Source organism: Bos taurus, chromosome 2 (assembly GCF_002263795.3).
Source record: "Bos taurus isolate L1 Dominette 01449 registration number 42190680 breed Hereford chromosome 2, ARS-UCD2.0, whole genome shotgun sequence".
Lineage (NCBI taxonomy): Eukaryota > Metazoa > Chordata > Mammalia > Artiodactyla > Bovidae > Bos > Bos taurus.
The window spans coordinates 104,704,638-104,724,768 of record NC_037329.1 but is presented as its reverse complement, the minus strand read 5'-3'; the positions used below and the strand labels follow the sequence as shown (position 1 = coordinate 104,724,768).

Here is a 20,131-nt window from a genome sequence, read left to right as displayed (position 1 = left end):
TGTTCCAATCCATGGTCTTGAGTGCATTCAGGAAGGGATTAATGATGACGAAGCAGGTGTGATTAAGCCAGCTTACAGGGCTTCCCCGGTGGCTCTAGTGGTAAAGAACCTGCCTGCCAGTGCAGGAGACATAAAGATACATGGGTTCGATCCTTGGGTCAGGAAGATCCCCTGGAGGAGGGCATGGCAACCCACTCCAGTATTCTTGCCTGGAGAATCGCCATGGACAGAGGAGCTGTCCATAGGGTCGCAAAGAGTTAGACATGACTGAAGCAACTGAGAGAGTGAGCAAGCAAGCAAGAAGTCTGTGAACGTGGGCACAGAACCTCACTTGCTGGCAGCCTTATTGGCTAGCCTTATACCTCCAACGCCTGCAGCCTCCAGCCTCCTCCCTATTTAAAACAAAACAAAACAAGCAACCTGCATAAAAGAACTTCTAAGAATATTTTTAATGACCATCTAATCTTTTGCCCCATGGATGTACCATAATGTAATAGGAAGTGCTAAAAATACTTTAGCAAGTGAAAAGGAAAAAAAAAAAAAAAAGACACCAAACAGTGTAAGGAAGACTCCTGTTTGGGGGTCTACCTAGACACTTTGCTCTAAGTGTATCCATGTGTGTAAGTTGACCCACACAGGGTTGGATGAAATGAGGCCCCGGGGGTGTGCTTGGTCAGGATTTGGCTCTTCAGTTCTATTGACTGCAGCTGCTAGCTTTGTAAGCTGGTGAGACTTTGAGGGGGTGGTGGGAGGATTAAGTGCCAGGTGGCTGGAGAGGCTGAAGATGAGTTTCTTGGGAAAGAGATGAGAAAATGGGACAATTTCCATCAGGATTAAACTTTGGAGAAAGCTCACAGATGTTTAACGTCTACAGAAAGGCACAGAATTTGCTGCGGAGTGTGATGTAAACACCCCCATCATTTCCCTAGATATTCTGTAACAATCTACTTCGCTCAGCAATGATTTAGGAGCTGGCATTGGACAGGACTGGGGACCACGAGAACTGGGCTCCAGAGAGCACAGAACAACAACCATGAAGGCAACCCAGGGAGGCTTAGCTATGGTGAGTTACAAAACCAAAACGTCCATGATGCATGCTGTTGCTTCAGTCGTGTCCCACTCTTTGTGACCCTATGGACCTTAGCCCACCAGGCTCCTCTGTCCATGGGTTTCTCCAGGCAAGAATACTGGAGTGGGTTGCTGTGCCCTCCTTCAGGGTATCTTCCTGACCCAGGGATCAAACCCCTGTGGGTTCTCTACCACTAGCACCTCCTGGGAAGCCCAACAGTCATAATAATACTACTACTAACAATTATCATTTTTTGAACACTTTCTCTATACCAGGCAGTACTCTAAGTACTTTACATATATCAACTTACTAAATCTTCATCACAGCCTTATAGCATAGCCACCACAATTATCCCCATTTTACAGATGAGGTAACTGAGGCAAAAAAAATTTTAGTCATTTGTAGAAGAACAAAAAGCTAGTAACTGGCCTAACATCTTGCTGAGAGATTTTGCTTTTGTCCTCTCAGTAAGCTAAGCAATATGCCTGCTAGAAACTAGAACAAAACTTCAACCACAGTTGTCTCTGGGTTTTAAGAACATGGGAGATTTTTGTTTCTTTTTTTATGCATTTTCTCTATATTCCAGTTTTTCTCTAGTGATCAGGGGTAACTTTTTAATTATAGGAAAATAAGAAAACATCTTATTTCATCACCAATTATGTAGACATCAGTTGCAACTGATCAGAGCATATCTGAATCCTCTCTTTAGAAAGATTTACATTTCAATGAGCAGCAAATTCGTAAATGGAAGGAGTGTGATCTCTCATCAGCAATTGTGAGAAACGAGGGGAAAATGTCTCAGACTCCGAAGGCATCTCACTGCCCACCAACACCTGGACTAACTGTGCTCCAAAGAATAGCTCCCAGAGAAAAGGGGAATTGGGGGGACGGTAATCCCCCAATGTAAGCAAACCCTGCAGGGGGCATGGCTGTAACTGAATCCTGTACTGGGGAGGGGCAGCAGGGGGTAGGCCAGTGACCTGAATCTGAAACCTGGCATCCTGGCCAGGCAGCATGTGGACAGTTGGAGCTGAAGAACATATGAACTCTGACTCGTCCATCTCGATATCGCTTTAGTTTAACACAGTGTTATACCATAGGGCTCAGTGAATGTTTCACGAATTAGTTAATATGATTTTCATTTTCACAAATGACCAGCAAAGAAGGGAAGAATGAAATCCACACCCAGGGGTAACACTGGGAGGAACTTCCTAATCTAAAGCATGTGAAACCAAAGCATGGGGTCCAGAGGGAATGAATTTGCCTCCCTGGGGTATTTCCCATCGTGATAAGACTTTGGTCAGCTTTGCAGGAGTGAAGAGGTGGAAGGATGGCCATGGTGACCTTTGATGGCCCTAATGGCCTGGGCAGAGGCAGCATGCCCTAGCTGAAAATCAAATAAGCAAATAACAAAACAACTCCTGGCCTGGGTTGAGTCCCAGCTTAGCGACATTTGTAGAATCTGGAGGTTTGTGGGGACTTCAGGGATTTTCTCATCTCCCTCCCCCATCCAAAGTAAATCCCTCCCACTGTCTCACCATCTGGCAACCCTCCAACCCCCATCTAACCACACCTCCCTGGTTTCCCAAAGAACCTGTTCTATTAACAGACACTCGGAAAGACATTACACAAGCATCTCTGGAAATGTCCATCCCATGCTGGACAGATGTCCTGAATTATCATAGTACGTACGGCCTGGTTGATAGCCAAGCCATAATATCCCGAGAACCCATTCTGCTGTCTCTCGTGGCCACTGGGGCTAGAGACTTTCATCAAAATAACTCAAACCCACCTGCCAATGTTCTCCAGGATTCCTGATTCATTTCTTCAGTTTTCCGAAAAAGACAAATCACTGCTAATCTTGACAAACTCCCTGATCTTTCTTAGGCCTCCATTCCCTCATCTGGAAAATGAGAAAACCAGGTCAGACAATCTCTCGCTAAAATCTGATCCAAGGCTAACACTATCATCCTGTGATGACTCCTGCTGGTAAAGTAGCAGGTGGTAGGAGAGAAGGGACTCAGGGTTTATGTGGGTGTCACCCCGACCTCTAGGTAGAAACAGCCGTGGCAATGAGCAAAGGCTGAAAATCTGAAAAGTGTGTGTATTCACACCTGAGAGCTGGATGGCTTCCTAAGGCTCCAAGAACACAGAGCAAGGCCAGGGGCTCAAGCTGCCTAAGGGGACGGTACAGCTATCGGGCTCAAGGAGAGGGTACCCAGCTCCCATACACCTGCACCTGGACCGCATAAAGATAACTCACCTGGGGACTGGGGATTACTCTGGGGGCTGACATAGGTGGCTCCCAAGATCAGAGGAAAAACTGGAGGCCAGGTTCAGGAAGGCTGGGTCCAGAGGGGGTCAGGGCAAGTGTGGGGCAGCGAAGAAGCCCAGTGTGCCAAGAGCCCCTCTGGAATGGGCTCTACCAGCATGGCTCATCCGGCTCACTAATCTCCACTAAGTCTCAGGAGAGAAAGTCCACTAGCCTGGGGCATGGACCCACCTCTTGGTTAGACCAGGGCAGGACTTTACTGAGACCAAGTCTGCACCCATTTCCTAGGTGGCGCAGTTGGTAAAGAATCCACCTGTCCATGCAGGAGATGCAAGAGATACAGGTTCAGTCCCTGGGTCAGGAAGATGCCCTGCAGGAGGAAATGGCAACCCACTCCAGTATTTTTGCCTGGGAAATTCCATGGACAGAGGAGCCTGGCGGGTCACAGTCCATTGGGTCACAAAGAGTCAGATACGACTGAGTGAACACACATGCACTGCACCCACGGGTAATTCCACCCTGTGAAATCAGGGTGGTGTTTTCAAAAAAAAAGAGAAAATGGATCTTGAGCAACTGATACATATGTTCTCTCATAATCATGAAGTTTCACCAAAATGTCAGGTTGAAAAGCACTAGAACAGGCGACCCAAGGACACTACAACAACTCCTTCTATGGTAATTTCTAGGGAAAGGCCTATACAAACCCCTTCCTGAGACTATCTGAATGGATAGATTTGCCTAGAAATAGAAGAATGAGCAAGGTGACATCTTTAGTTGTTTCCACATCTACAAAGAATCAAAGTTTCAGGACAACCAAGGGGGCCTGGAAGGGTTGATGTTGTCCTTTAGTATATCATTTTATGTGCGATAGTACAAAATCAGGCTGTGGCATTCTTGGCATGGTGGTGGTGAGGCAGAAGGGGACACGATGGGGTGAACTGTTGCAATAACCACCTTTAGGCTGGCTGGGTAACATCTAATTTACGTGTAGACGCGCCTTCAGTGTTGCAGGTGTTTACGTCAAGATAGACATCTAGATGTGTTGATAGGCTGCAGGCAAATCGCCCTCCCTGTTAGAGCAGCACCTGGGATTTACAGACTTGGAAGAGGCCTCCCCATGCAAGCAACTGTCAAGAATGATGGATGCTGGAATCTCAGGTTGGAAGGAGGCATGAACCAGAGACCTGAGCCCCGGGAACCTGTTGGAACATAATTCTATTCTTTTTTCCCTCGACTGTTTAAGGACTGGTGATCCTTTCCAAGTTGCCTAGAGGACATGGAGCCAAGGCACCAGAAAGGTGATGGGAAAGATAGTAGGAGCAGCTTAAGAATTATTTCTGGGACGTGGGGGTTAGGTAAAGGAGAGGGGAAGGAGATCAGAGGGGAGTTGGTAGGGGACCCAGTGGGGGAGAACAAGAGGTGATTTTATGTCAGTAAGAAACTAGAACAATTTGCCTTTGGAATTACTGCTTTGGACAAGAAATTCTATTCTGTATTCTAGCTTTAATATCCATCACCTTTCTCCTCATTTTTAAAGCTCAAGAGCCTTTTTTCATGACCTTCCTGAATTACCCTGCCCAATTTATCTTTCTTTCCACTTCCCATTCCCCTATTTCCTATTTAAAATCTGGGAAAGATTTGCATGTTAAGCCTTCAAGATGTTAAAGCCCACAGACGTTAAATAGCAGCTATCTTTTTCATGCATATTGTCCTGACCAGATTGAAAAGCATTTTCACTTATACAATCTCATCTGATTGTCACATCAGCCTGTGAAAAGGGTAAGGCTGGCCTTGTTTTTCTTCAAAGTTAGGAAACAGTAATAGTGAAATAAGGTTATATGTTCAAGATAATACTGTACCTGGTGAGGAATCAAGCAGAGAGGTTAACCTCAATGTGTTTTTTTTAGAATTAAAAATATCTTTCATACACATATGTTTAAACACTATTCACAAGTTTTACAGTGTGGTGGTCACATTCAATTACTGCAACAGCACTGATCTTAAATCTGCTTGCAAGTAGCTCACAAAGAATCATCTTTCTCCCCCAACTTTACTGAGGTATGATCGACAAAAAAAAAAAAAAAAAAGTATATATTTAAGGTGTACAGTATAGTGTTTTTATATAAGTAGATGTCTAATGATTACCACTAGATAGCATATTGAAAAGCAGAGACATTACTTTGCCAACAAAGGTCCATCTAGTCAAGGCTATGGTTTTTCCAGTAGTCATGTATGGATGTGAAAGTTGGACTGTGAAGAAAGCTGAGCACTGAAGAATTGATGCTTTTAAACTGTGGTGTTGGAGAAGACTCTTGAGAGTCCCTTGGACTTCAAGGAGATCCAACCAGTCCATTCTAAAGGAGATCAGTCCTGGGTGTTCTTTGGAAGGAATGATGCTAAAGCTGAAATGCCAGTACTTTGGCCACCTCATGCGAAGAGTTGACTCATTGGAAAAGACTCTGATGCTGGGAGGGATTGAGGGCAGGAGGAAAAGGGAACTCGATGGACGTGAGTCTGAGTGAACTCCAGGAGCTGATGATGGACAGGGAGGCCTGGTGTGCTGTGATTCATGGGGTCGCAAAGAGTTAGACATGACTAAGCGACTGAACTGAACTGAATGATTACCACAATTGAGCTATTAAACATATCCATCCCTTCACATGTTACCATTCTTGCATGTGTGTAGTGTGTGTGGTGACAACACTTAAGACCTATTATTCTTTTAGCAAATTTTAAGTATACAGTACAATATTAGAGGGCTTCCCTGGTGACTCCCATGGTAAAGAATCTGCCTGCAATGCAGGAGACCTGAGTTCGATCCCTGGGTCGGGAAGATCCCTTGGAGAAGGGGATGGCAACCCACCCCAGTGTTCTTGCCTGCAGAATCTAATGGACAGAGGAGCCTGGCAGGCTACCATTCATGGGGTGGCAAAGAGTTGGACACAACTGAGTGACTAACTCTTTCTTTTCATAGTCACCATGCTTCACACTAGCTTCCCAGAATTTACTCATCTTATAACTGAAATTTATGCCCTTAAACCAACATCACCCCATTTTCCCCACTCCACCCCCCAGCCCCTGAAAACCACCATCTTGCTCTCTATTTCTCTGTGTGGTTAGTCACTCAGTCATGTCCAACTCTTTGCAGACTGCCAGGCTCCTCTGTCCATTATGCTTAGTGAGATAATCCAGACACAGAAAGACAAAGAGTGCATAGTATCACATATATGTGAACTCTAAAAATGTAGAACTAGAGAAATAGTTCATCCACTTTTTGCAAATGTCAGATGTTCCTTCTTTTTTAAAGCTAAATAATCAGTTCAGTCACTCAGTCATGTCCAACTCTTTGTGACCCCAAGGAGTGCAGCACACCAGGCTTCCCTGTCCATCACCAACTTATAGAGTTTGCTCAAACTCATGCCCATCGAATCATGCCATCCAACCAACTCATCATCCTCTGTTGCCCCCTTCTCCTCCTGCCTTCAATCTTGCCCAGAACCAGGCCCTTTTCTAATGAGCCAGTGCTTTGCATCAGGGGGCCATTGTAAATATATTCATTTTCTTGATCCATTCATCTCTTGACAGACACTGCATGGTTGTCTCCATAGCTTAGCTATTGTGAACAATGTTGCAATGAGAATGGGCATGCAGATAACTCTTCAAGATCCTGATTTCATTCCTTTGAACAGATACCTAGAAGTGCAAATTCAAGAGTTCTTTCCCTAACTCCACACTACCTGATATCTATGATCTCCTCTGCTCACCAGAGGGAAGCATGATTTGCTCTAAACAACAGGAAGGAGAACACAGCAAGGCTACTTCTTGAAATGGGAGCCTATTCCAGATGCTCATCTAGCTGGGAGATACTGTCTAATCCATGCATTATGAAGCCATGCACAGAGCCAACAATGCATCACTCTGCCATCTTTGTTTTGCGGCACTTGTAATTTGGGTAGAGCATGATCCAACCTGAACTTCAAAGCTGAGTCCTGATTGGCCTAAGCTAATCAGATAATTCCATCCAACTTATCATAGGAAGCCATGCCGTGTGGGGCTACCCAGGACAGGCGGTTCATGGTGGAGAGGTCTGACAGAATGTAGTCCACTGGAGAAGGGAATGGCAAACCATTTCAGTATTCTTGCCTTGAGAACCCCATGAACAGTATGAAAAGGCAAAAGGATAGGATACTGAAAGAGGAACTCCCCAGGTTGGTAGGTGCCCAATATGCTACTGGAGATCAGTGGAGAAATAACTCCAGAAAGAATGAAGGGATGGAGCCAAAGCAAAACAATACCCAGCTGTGGATGTGACTGGTGATAGAAGCAAGGTCCGATGCTGTAAAGAGCAATATTGCATAGGAACCTGGAATGTTAGGTCCATGAATCAAGGCAAATTGGAAGTGGTCAAACAAGAGATGGCAAGAGTGAACGTCGACATTCTAGGAATCAGCAAACTAAAATGGACTGGAATGGGTGAATTTAACTCAGATGACCATTATATCTACTACTGTGGGCAAGAATCCCTCAGAAGAAATGGAGTAGCCATCATGGTCAACAAAAGAGTTCGAAATGCAGTACTTGGATGCAATCTCAAAAATGACAGAATGATCTCTGTTCGTTTCCAAGGCAAACCATTCAGTATCACAGTAATCTAAGTCTATGCCCCAACCAGTAATGCTGAAGCTGAAGTTGAACGGTTCTATGAAGACCTACAAGACCTTTTAGAACTAACACCCAAAAAAGATGTCCTTTTAATTATAGGGGACTGGAAGGCAAAAGTAGGATGTCAAGAAACACCTGGAAAGTGAAAGTAAAGTCATTCAGTCGTGTCCGACTCTTTGCGACCCCATGGACTGTAGCCTACCAGTCTCCCCCCTCCATGGAATTCTCCAGGCAAGAGTACTGGAGAGGGTTGCCATTTTCCTTCTCCACAGGATCTTCCCAAACCAGGGATCGAACCTGGGTCTCCTGCATTCCAGGCAGACGCTTTAACCTCTGAGCCACCAGGGACTCCAGAAACACCTGGAATAACAGGCAAATTTGGCCTTGGAACACAGAATGAAGCAGGGCAAAGGCTAATAGATTTTGCCAATAGAACACACTGGTCATAGCAAATACCCTCTTCCAACAACACAAGAGAAGACTCTACACATGGACATCACCAGATGGTCAACACAGAAATCAGATTGATTATATTCTTTGCAGCCAAAGATGGAGAAGCTCTATACAGTCAGCAAAAACAAGACCGGGAGCTGACTGTGGGTCAGATCGTGAGCTCCTTATTGCCAAATTCAGACTTAAATTGAAGAAAATAGGGAAAACCACTAGACCATTCAGGTATGACCTAAATCAAATCCCTTATGATTATACAGTGGAAGTGAGAAATAGATTTAAGGGACTAGACCTGATAGACAGAGTGCCTGATGAACTGTGGACGGAGGTTCGTGACATTGTACAGAAGACAGGGATCAAGACCATCCCCATGGAAAAGAAATGCAAAAAAGCAAAATGGCTGTCTGGGGAGGCCTTACAAATAGCTGTGAAAAGAAGAGAAGAGAAAAGCAAAGGAGAAAAGCAAAGATATAAGCATCTGAATGCAGAGTTCCAAAGAATAGCAAGGAGAGATAAGAAAGCCTTCTTCAGTGATCAATGCAAAGAAATAGAGGAAAACAACAGAATGGGAAAGACTAGAGATCTCTTCAAGAAAATTAGAGATACCAAGGGAACATTTCATGCAAAGACAGGCTCGATAAAGGACAGAAATGGTATGCACCTAACAGAAGCTGAAGATATTAAGAAGAGGTGGCAAGAATACACAGAAGAACTGCACAAAAAAGATCTTCATGACCAAGATAATTACGATGGTGTGATCACTCATCTAGAGCCAGACATCCTGGAATATGCAGTCAAATGGGCCTTAGAAAGCATCACTATGAACAAAGCTAGTGGAGGTGATGGAATTCCAATTCAGCTATTTCAAATCTTGAAAGATGATGCTGTGAAAGTGCTGCACTCAATCTGCCAGCAAATTTGGAAAACTCAGCAGTGGCCACATGACTGGAAAAGGTCAGTTTTCATTCCAGTCCCAAAGAAAAGCAATGCCAAAGAATGCTCAAACTACCGCACAATTGTACTCATCTCACATGCTAGTAAAGTAATGCTCAAAATTCTCCAAGCCAGGCTTCAGCAATACATGAACCATGAACTTCCAGATGTTCAAGCTGGTTTTAGAAAAGGCAGAGGAACCAGAGATCAAATTGCTAACATCCTCTGGATCATGGAAAAAACAAGAGAGTTCCAGAAAAACATCTATTTCTGCTTTACTGACTATGCCAAAGCCTTTGACTGTATGGATCACAATAAACTGTGGAAAATTCTTCAAGAGATGGGAATACCAGACCACCTGACCTGCCTCCTAAGAAATTTGTATGCAGGTCAGGAAGCAACAGTTAGAACTGGACATGGAACAACAGACTGGTTCCAAATAGGAAAAGGAGTATGTCAAGGCTGTATATTGTCACCCTGCTTATTTAACTTCTATGCAGAGTACATCATGAGAAACGCTGGGCTGGAAGAAGCACAAGCTGGAATCAAGATTGCTGGAAGAAATATCAATAACCTCAGATATGCAGATGACACCACCCTTATGGCAGAAAATGAAGAGGAACTAAAAGGCCTCTTGATGAAAGTGAAAGAGGAGAGTGAAAAGGTTGGCTTAAAACTCAACATTCAGAAAATGAAGATCATGGAATCTGGTCCCATCCCTTCATGGGAAATAAATGGGGAAACAGTGGAAACAGTGTCAGATTTTATTTTGGGGGCTCCAAAATCACTGCAGATGGTGATTGCAGCCATGAAATTAAAAGACGCTTACTCCTTGAAAGGATAGTTATGACCAACCTAGATAGCATATTCAAAAGCATTATTTTGCCAACAAATTTCCGTCTAGTCAAGGCTATGGTTTTTCCAGTGGTCATGTATGGATGTGAAAGTTGGACTGTGAAGAAAGCTGAGAGCCAAAGAATTGATGCTTTTGAACTGTGATGTTGGAGAAGACTCTTGAGAGTCCCTTGACTGCAAGGAGATCCAACCAGTCCATTCTAAAGGAGATCAGTCCTGGGATTTCTGTGGAGGGAATGATGCTAAAGCTGAAACTCCAGTACTTTGGCCACCTCATGCGAAGAGTTGACTCATTGGAAAAGACTCTGATGCTGGGAGGGATTGGGTGCAGGAGGAGAAGGGGACGATAGAGGATGAGATGGCTGGATGGCATCACTGACTCGATGGACGTGAGTCTGAGTGAACTCCGGGAGTTGGTGATGGACAGGGAGGCCTGGCGTGCTGTGATTCATGGGGTCTCAGAGAGTTGGACATGACTGAGCGACTGAACTGAACTGAACTGAACTATCATAGGAATGGGTCCAGTAAAGGAAACTATAAACAAAACAAAAAGACAACCCACAGAATGGGGGGAAATATTTGTAAATGAAGGGATTGACAGGGATTAATCTCCAAAATATATGGATACAGAGAGCTCATGCAGCTCAATATCAACAAAACAAACAACCCAATCAAAAATGGGCAGAAGATCTAAATAGACATTTCTCCAAAGAAGACATACAGATGATAAAAAAGCACATGAAAAAATACTGAGCCACACTAACTATTGGAGAAATGCAAATCAAAACTACAGTGAAGTATCACTTCACACCAGTCAGAATGACCATTATCAAAAAGTCTACAAACAATACATGCTGGAGAGGGTTTGAAGAAAAACCTCCTATGCTGTTGGTGAAAACGTAAATTGGTACAGCCACTATGGAGAACAGTAGGGAAGATCTTTAAAACACTAAAATAGAGCTACCATATGATCCAGCAATCCCACTCCTGGGTATATATCCAGGGAAAACAATAATTCAAAAAGATACTTGCACCCCAATGTTCATTGCAGCGCTATTTACAGTAGCCAAGACATGGAAGCAACCTAAATGTCCATTGATAGGGGAATGGATAAAGAGGATGAACTACATATAAACAATGGAATATTACCCATCCATAAAAAAGAGTGAAATAATGCCATTTGTAGCAATACGGATGGACCTAGAGATTATCATACTAAGTGAAGTAAATCAGACCAGAAAGACAAATATCATACGCTATCTCTTATATGTAGAATCTTAAAAAATGATATATATGAATGTATTTACAAAACATAAACAGGCTCATAGACTTTGAAAACAACTTATGGTTACCAAAGGGGACCCGGGGGGTGCAGGTGATAAATTAGGAGTTTGGGATTAACATATATACACTACTATATATAAAATAGACAATCAACAAGGACATATTGTAAGCACAGAGAACTCTACTCAATATTATATAATACCCTGTATGGGAAAAGAATCTGAAAAAGAACGGATATATGTATATGTATAACTGAATCACTTTGGTGTACCCCTGAAACTAATACAATAGTGTAAATCAACTATACTCCAATATAAAACAAAAATTAAATTTTTTTTAAAAAAAGGAAGAATTGGTCCAAGAAAGAACAATAATTCAAATAAGCCAATCAGTTCATGGTACCCTTCTGGGAATCACAATAATTAGTTCAAGCTAGCCCCCAAAAAATAAGCATAGGACCATAATCAACCTCATGGGCATATGAGCGATACAGTCACCCAGGGCTGTTCACTTACTAGGATTCCCTAATTGGTTTAAATTCTGGTTTTTCTTTTGTGAGTTCAGTTCAGTCGCTCAGTCATGTCCGACTCTTTTCGACCCCATGAACTTCAGCACTCCAGGCCTCCTCGTCCATCACCAGCTCCCGGAGTTCACCCAAACCCATATCCATTGAGTTGGAGTTGCCACCCAACTATCTCATTTTCTGGCATCCCCTTCTCCTCCTGCCCTCAATCCTTCTCAGCATCAGGGTCTTTTCAAATGAGTCAGCTCTTCACATCAGGTGGCCAAAGTACTAGAGTTTCAGCTTCAACATCAGTCCTTCCAATGAACACCCAGGACTGATCTCCTTTAGGATGAACGGGTTGGATCTCCTTGCAGTCCAATGGACTCTCAAGAGTCTTCTCCAACACCACAGTTCAAAAGCATCAATTCTTTGGAGCTCAGCTTTCTTTATAGTCCAACTCTCATATCCATACATGACCACCGAAAAAACCATAGCCTTGACTAGACGGGCCTTTGTTGGCAAAGTAATGTCTCTGCTTTTCAATATATCTAGGTTGGCCATAACTTTCCTTCCAAGGAGTAAGCATCTTTTAATTTCATGGCTGCAATCACCATCTTCAGAGATTTTGGAGCCCCCAAAATTAGAGTTAGCACTGTTTCCACTGTTTCCCCATCTATTTGCCATGAAGGGATGGGACCAGATGCCATGACCTTAGTGTTCTGAATGTTGAGCTTTAAGCCAACTTTTTCACTCTCCTCTTTCACTCTCATCAAGAGGCTCTTTAGTTCTTCTTTGCTTTCTGCCATAAGGGTGGTGTCATCTGCATAGCTGAGGTTATTGATATTTCTCCCAGCAATCTTGATTCCAGCTTGTGCTTCCTCAAGCCCATCATTTCTCAAGACCTACTCTGCATGTAAGTTAAATAAGCAGGGTGACAATATACAGCCTTGATATACTCTTTTCCTATTTGGAACCAGTCTGTTGTTCCATGTCCAGTTCTAACTGTTGCTTCCTGACCTGCATACAGGTCTCCCAAGAGGCAGGTCAGGTGGTCTGGTATTCCATCACTTTCAGAATTTTCCACAGTTTATTGTGATCCACACAGTCAAAGGCTTTGGCATAGTCAATAAAGCAGAAATAGATGTTTTTCTGGAACTCTCTTGCTTTTTCGAGGATCCAGAGGATGTTGGCAATTTGATCTGGTTCCTCTGCCTTTTCTAAAACCAGCTTGAACATCTGGAAGTTCACGGTTCACATATTGCTGAAGCTTGGCTTGGAGAATTTTGAGCATTACTTTGCTAGCCTATGAGATGAGTGCAATTGTGTGGTAGTTTGAGCATTCTTTGGCATTGCTTTTCTTTGGGATTTGAATGAAAACTGATCTTTTCCAGAACACTCAGGACAGGCCTGGCACATAACAGTTCAGTTCAGTTCAGTCGCTCAGTCGTGTCTGACTCTTTGTGACCCCATGAATCGCAGCACACCAGGCCTCCCTGTCCATCACCAACTCCTGGACTTCACTCAGACTCACGTCCATCGAGTCAGTGATGCCATCCAGCCATCTCATCATCTGTCGTCACCTTCTCCTCCTGCACCCAATCCCTCCCAGCATCAGAGTCTTTTCCAATGAGTCAACTCTTCGCATGAGGTAGAGTGCTCAATAAATATTAGCTATTAAGGCGCAGGAACGGCTGAGAGGAGCTACCCCACGTCCGAGGCCAGGGGCCGTGGCCGGGAGGAGCAACCCCATGTCCAAGGAGCAGTGCCTGCATGGATGCAGGAGGGCCTATAGGAGCTCTTCCACGTTCAAGGTTAGGAGGGGTGCCGGTGAGGAAATACCCCTTTTCCAAGGTAAGAGAAATCCAAGTAAGACGGTAGGTGTAGCAAGATGGCATCAAAGGGCAGACACACTGAAACCATACTCACAGAAACTAGTCAACCTGATCACACTAGGACCACAGCCTTGTCTAACTCAATGAAACTAAGCCACGCCCGTGAGGCCACCCAAGACTGGCGGGTCATGGTGGAGAGATCTGACAGAATGTGGTCCACTGGAGAAGGGAATGGCAAACCATTTCAGTATTCTTGCCTTGAGAACCCCATGAACAGTATGAAAAGGCAAAAGGATAGGATACTGAAAGAGGAACTCCCCAGGTTGGTAGGTGCCCAATATGCTACTGGAGATCAGTGGAGAAATAACTCCAGAAAGAATGAAGGGATGGAGCCAAAGCAAAACAATACCCAGCTGTGGATGTGACTGGTGATAGAAGCAAGGTCCGATGCTGTAAAGAGCAATATTGCATAGGAACCTGGAATGTTAGGTCCATGAATCAAGGCAAATTGGAAGTAGTCAAACAGGAGATGGCAAGAGTGAACATCGACATTCTAGGAATCAGCGAACTAAAATGGACTGGAATGGGTGAATTTAACTCAGATGACCATTATATCTACTACTGCGGGCAGGAATCCCTCAGAAGAAATGGAGTAGCCATCATGGTCAACAAAAGAGTTCGAAATGCAGTACTTGGATGCAATCTCAAAAACGACAGAATGATCTCTGTTCTTTTCCAAGGCAAACCATTTAATATCACAGTAATCTAAGTCTATGCCCCAACCAGCAATGCTGAAGAAGCTGAAGTTGAACGGTTCTATGAAGACCTACAAGACCTTTTAGAACTAACACCCAAAAAAGATGTCCTTTTCATTATAGGGGACTGGAATGCAAAAGTAGGAAGTCAAGAAACACCTGGAGTAACAGGCAAATTTGGCCTTGGAATACGGAATGAAGCAGGGCAAAGACTAATAGTGTTTTGCCAAGAAAATCCACTGGTCATAGCAAACACCTTCTTCCAACAACACAAGAGAAGACTCTACACATGGACATCACCAGATGGTCAACACAGAAATCAGATTGATTATATTCTTTGCAGCCAAAGATGGAGAAGCTCTATACAGTCAGCAAAAACTAGACCAGGAGCTGACTGTGGCTCAGATCATGAACTCCTTATTACAAAATTCAGACTGAAATTGAAGAAAGTAGGGAAAACCACTACACCATTCAGGTATGACCTAAATCAAATCCCTTATTATTATACAGTGGAAGTGAGAAATAGATTTAAGGGACTAGATTTGATAGAGTGCCTGATGAACTATGGACTGAGATTCATGACATTGTACAGGAGACAGGGATCAAGACCATCCCCATGGAAAAGAAATGCAAAAAAGCAAAATGGCTGTCTGGGGAGGCCTTACAAATAGCTGTGAAAAGAAGAGAAGAGAAAAGCAAAGGAGAAAAGGAAAGATATAAGCATCTGAATGCAGAGTTCCAAAGAATAGCAAGAAGGGATAAGAAAGCCTTCTTCAGTGATCAATGCAAAGAAATAGAGGAAAACAACAGAATGGAAAAGACTAGAGATCTCTTCAAGAAAATTAGAGATACCAAGGGAACATTTCATGCAAAGATGGGCACAATAAAGGACAGAAATGGTAGGGACCTAACAGAAGCTGAAGATATTAAGAAGAGGTGGCAAGAATACACAGAAGAACTGTACAAAAAAGATCTTTATGACCAAGATAATCACAATGGTGTGGTCACTCATCTAGAGCCAGACATCCTGGAATGTGAAGTCAAGTGGGCCTTAGAAAGCATCACTATGAACAAAGCTAGTGGAGGTGATGGAATTACAGTTGAGCTATTTCAAATCCTAAAAGATGATGTTGTGAAAGTGCTGCACTCAATACGCCAACTAATTTGGAAAACTTAGCAGTGGCCACATGACTGGAAAAGGTCAGTTTTTATTCCAATCCCAAAGAAAGGCAAAGCCAAAGAATGCTCAAACTACAGCACAATTGCACTCATCTCACACGCTAGTAAAGTGATGCTCAAAATTCTCCAAGCCAGGCTTCAGCAATACGTGAACCATGAACTTCCAGATGTTTAAGCTGGTTTTAGAAAAGGCAGAGGAACCAGAGACCAAATTGCCAACATCCGCTGGATCATGGAAAAAGCAAGAGAGTTCCAGAAAAACATCTATTTCTGCTTTATTGACTATGCCAAAGCCTTTGACTATGTGGATCTCAATAAACTGTGGAAAATTCTGAAAGAGATGGAATACCAGACCACCTGACCTGCCTCTTAAGAAATTTGTATGCAGGTCAGGAAGCAACAGTTAGAACTGGACATGGAATAACAGACTGGCTCCAAATAGGAAAAGGAGTATGTCAAGGCTGTATATTGTCACCCTGCTTATTTAACTTCTATGCAGAGTATGTCATGAGAAACGCTGGGCTGGAAGAAGCACAGGCTGGAATCAAGATTGCTTGGAGAAATATCAATAACCTCAGATATAGAGATGACACCATCCTTATGGCAGAAAGTGAAGAGGAACTAAAAAGCCTCTTGATGAAAGTGAAAGAGGAGAGTGAAAAAGTTGGCTTAAAACTCAACATTCAGAAAACGAAGATCATGGAATCTGGTCCCATCCCTTCATGGGAAATAGATGGGAAAACAGTGGAAACAGTGTCAGATTTTATTTTGGGGGCTCCAAAATCACTGCAGATGGTGATTGCAGCCATGAAATTAAAAGACGCTTACTCCTTGAAAGGAAAGTTATGACCAACCTAGATAGCATATTCAAAAGCCGAGACATTACTTTGCCAACAAAGGTCCATCTAGTCAAGGCTATGGTTTTTCCTGTTGTCATGTATGGATGTGAGAGTTGGACTGTGAAGAAGGCTGAGTACCAAAGAATTGATGCTTTTGAACTGTGGTGTTGGAGAAGACTCTTGAGAGTCCCTTGGACTGCAAGGAGATCCAACCAGTCCATTCTGAAGATCAGCCCTGGGATTTCTTTGGAAGGAATGATGCTAAAGCTGAAACTCCAGTACTTTGGCAACCTCATGCGAAGAGTTAACTCATTGGAAAAGATATGATGCTGGGAGGAATTGGGGGCAGGAGGAGAAGGGGACGACAGAGGATGAGATGGCTGGATGGCATCACTGACTCGATGGACGTGAGTCTGAGTGAACTCCAGGAGTTGGTGATGGACAGGGAGGCCTGGCGTACTGCGATTCATGGGGTCGCAAAGAGTCGGACACGACTGAGCGACTGAACTGAACTGAACGGATTATTATTTAAAGTATAATAATACTCTTCTTCATGATATTGTCCATGGTTATCTTGCATTGACATTTATCGCGTAAGTTGATGTTTAGCTTTTTGTGGATACATGTTTCCCTGGTGGCTTAGACGGGAAAGAATCCACCTGCATTGCAGGAGACACAGGTTTGATCCTTGGGTCAGGAAGATCTCCTGGAGAAGGGAATGGCAACCCATTCCAGTATTCTTGCCTGGAGAATCCACATGGACAGAGGAGCCTAGGGGGCTAGAGTCCCTGGGGTCAAAAAGAGTCGGGCATGACTGAATGACTCAGCACACACACATACCTGCTTCATCCTTTCCAGAAAGCTCCTTCAGGACAGGGAACCATCAGAACCGACTTCTCTCTTCTGTGGTGCACAGGAGAGGGCTCTGAGCTCAGTACTCGCCGAAGAATCCTTGAGTCAGTGGCCCACCTGCACCAGCTGGTGGGATGCAAGGATTTTCCTCCCGTCAGCTTTGGAAAAGTCTAGCTTTCTCATTTGCAAGATGGAGGATCTAACAAATTAACTTTAAAAATTGGCCAGTTAAGGGAAGTTTCTGAAGCTTCTTGACACGATGGGGGCAAGACATTCGCTCTTTGTGCCAATTGGAAACAACGCCCAAAAAATGAGGCTCCACTACAGCTAAAGAGATTTGAGTTAGGTATCAAGAACTTCCTCGCTCTACCGGTGCTTTGGAGTGTGTTGCTATTTCCTTCAGGGGATCATCCCGAACCAGGGATCAAGCGATCGAACCTAGGTCTCCTGCATTGCAGGCTGATTCTTTACTGTCTGAGCTACCAGGGAAGCTGGGGTGAGGAGGATAATTTGGGGGAAAAGGAGGCGGGAATGAGGTGAAGAATTAATGATATAATTTCTCTCCAGCAACCCGAGCTCCTTGGGAGAAAGGTGTGGTAGGAACACTAGGTATTCTTATTCTGAATCACAATGTTTTCTCTTTAAATCCCTTCTTCTCTTAATACTCTTAACAAAATGAACCATTTCTAGGAAAAGGGAGTAGGAGATCTGAGAAGTGGTTTTCCAGTTGAGTGGAGTGTTTTGGAACCTTTCAACCAGGTTTCCCAAACTTTCTTTTTTTTTTTCCTTTCAGGATCAAATGTCGCCAACTGACCAGACACCATTCTGTCTAAACAGGAAATCTCCTATCCCTGACCCCAACCTTCTCCTCCCTTCTCTCCTCATTATATTTACCCTTTGACCTGAACATAATATAAATATTTAATCTCATTTATTACCTGAAGATCATCTGTGTTTATTTAGTGATAGTTACTTGAAAACAAAACAAAAACTACCGGATGGGATCAAACAACCAGCACATCTGATTTTTCCACTAAGGTAAGACTTTTTGGCGTTTAATTTAGATAACTGACTGGTCACTTCCCAAACACACTAGTCTCCTTGCTCTTGGCCTTTCCTAACATTCTCTCGAATACAACTTTTCTCTCTCTGGCAAAATCCGACCCACCTTTCAAACCCTATTGCAAACAGCCCCTTCTCTGTGAAGACTTCCCTGATGGCCCCACCTCACTCTGCTGGATCAGAGCTCCCTTCCCTGTCTTCCCAGAATGCCTTGGGTGGACCTACATCCTCGGTCTTATCACAATATGTAATTCCCTGGCACCTACTAAGAAGTTTTCGGAGAAGGCAATGGCACCCCACTCCAGCACTCTTGGCTGGAAAATCATGGACGAATAAGCCTGGTAGGCTGCAGTCCATGGGGTCACTAAGAGTCGGGCACATCTGAGCGACTTCCCCTTTCCCTACTAGAAGGTTTTAGAGGACTCCAGAATCACAATCCTTAACATCAGACGCTACAACTTTCTAGTTTCCGGAACAAAGGCAACTGTCTTAGCTTTTCGATGGGCCAGGGAGCTCATCTTACTAGATTTTATTTAATAAGCCCTCGACTTTTAGGAGATGCTATGCAGTCCTTGGAGGCTGGATATAGAAAAGGAAGAAAAGGGAATTGACTGGAAGAATAAAGATGGCGCTAAGGGAAACTAGAGAGAAGAGGCGAGGGAAGAGGAAGGATTTTTCTAAAGAGGGAAGAACATATCATTTGGGAGTGGCCGAGACCCCAAACATCTAACCCCTAAGTTATTATCTCACACCCCAACCCTGAGGCCACCACAGCCTATGGTTTGGGGGTGTAGGTTCATCTGTCAGTCAGCTCTGTGTTAACTGCTCACCGAGGTCTAGATTACCGCCCTGGAGCAGGAACAGGATGAGGCATGGGCAGGCAGGTTCCCTCGGTCTGTCCTGGCACAGCTCACAAAGTCTGCCTCTTGGGCAGGACCTCGCTTTGGGTCTACCCTGCCCCTCCCATACCAAGCCTGATCTCCTTAGCCTGGGACTGGGAGCAGCCCAAGTCGGATCCCTGGGGATCAATTTCCCCTTTTAACCACTTGTCAGACCTTGCCAGCCCCTTGCTCTCAGTGACCCATGACTGCCCCAATCACTCAAGGGGTGACCCAAGGTCCTTACCATGTGATCCGGCCCCTGGTGACTTCTCTGCACTTTGTCCCTACCTGGCTTCCTTGCTGCTGCTATTGCTTTTTTTTCTTTTTTTTTTAAAGTATTTAGTTAAGGCTTCCCTGGTGGCTCAGAGGTTAAAGTGTCTGCCTGGAATGCGGGAGACCTGGGTTCGATCCCTGGGTCAGGAAGATCCCCTGGAGAAGGAAATGGCACCCCACTGCAGTACTCTTGCCTGGAGAATCCCATGGAAGGAGGAGCCTGGTAGGCTGCAGTCCATGGGGTCGCAAAGAGTCGGACACGACTGAGTGACTTCACTTTCACTTTCACTTTCTTTCCCTAGTGGCTCAGATGGTAAAGAATCTGCCTGCAGTGCAGGAACCCGGGGTTCTATCCCTGGGTCAGGAAGATCCCCTGGAAAAGAGAATGGCAACCCACTCTAGTATTCTTACCTGGAGAACCCCATGAA

General features: G+C 44.1%; 1 non-coding gene across 1 annotated transcript; it reads right to left on the bottom strand.

Annotated features, from left to right (window-relative positions):
• Positions 1–8,279: 8,279 nt before the first annotated feature.
• On the bottom strand, positions 8,280–8,351 carry TRNAS-GGA (transfer RNA serine (anticodon GGA)). The gene has a single exon. It is a non-coding gene; the product is annotated as a tRNA-Ser (tRNA).
• Positions 8,352–20,131: the final 11,780 nt, after the last annotated feature.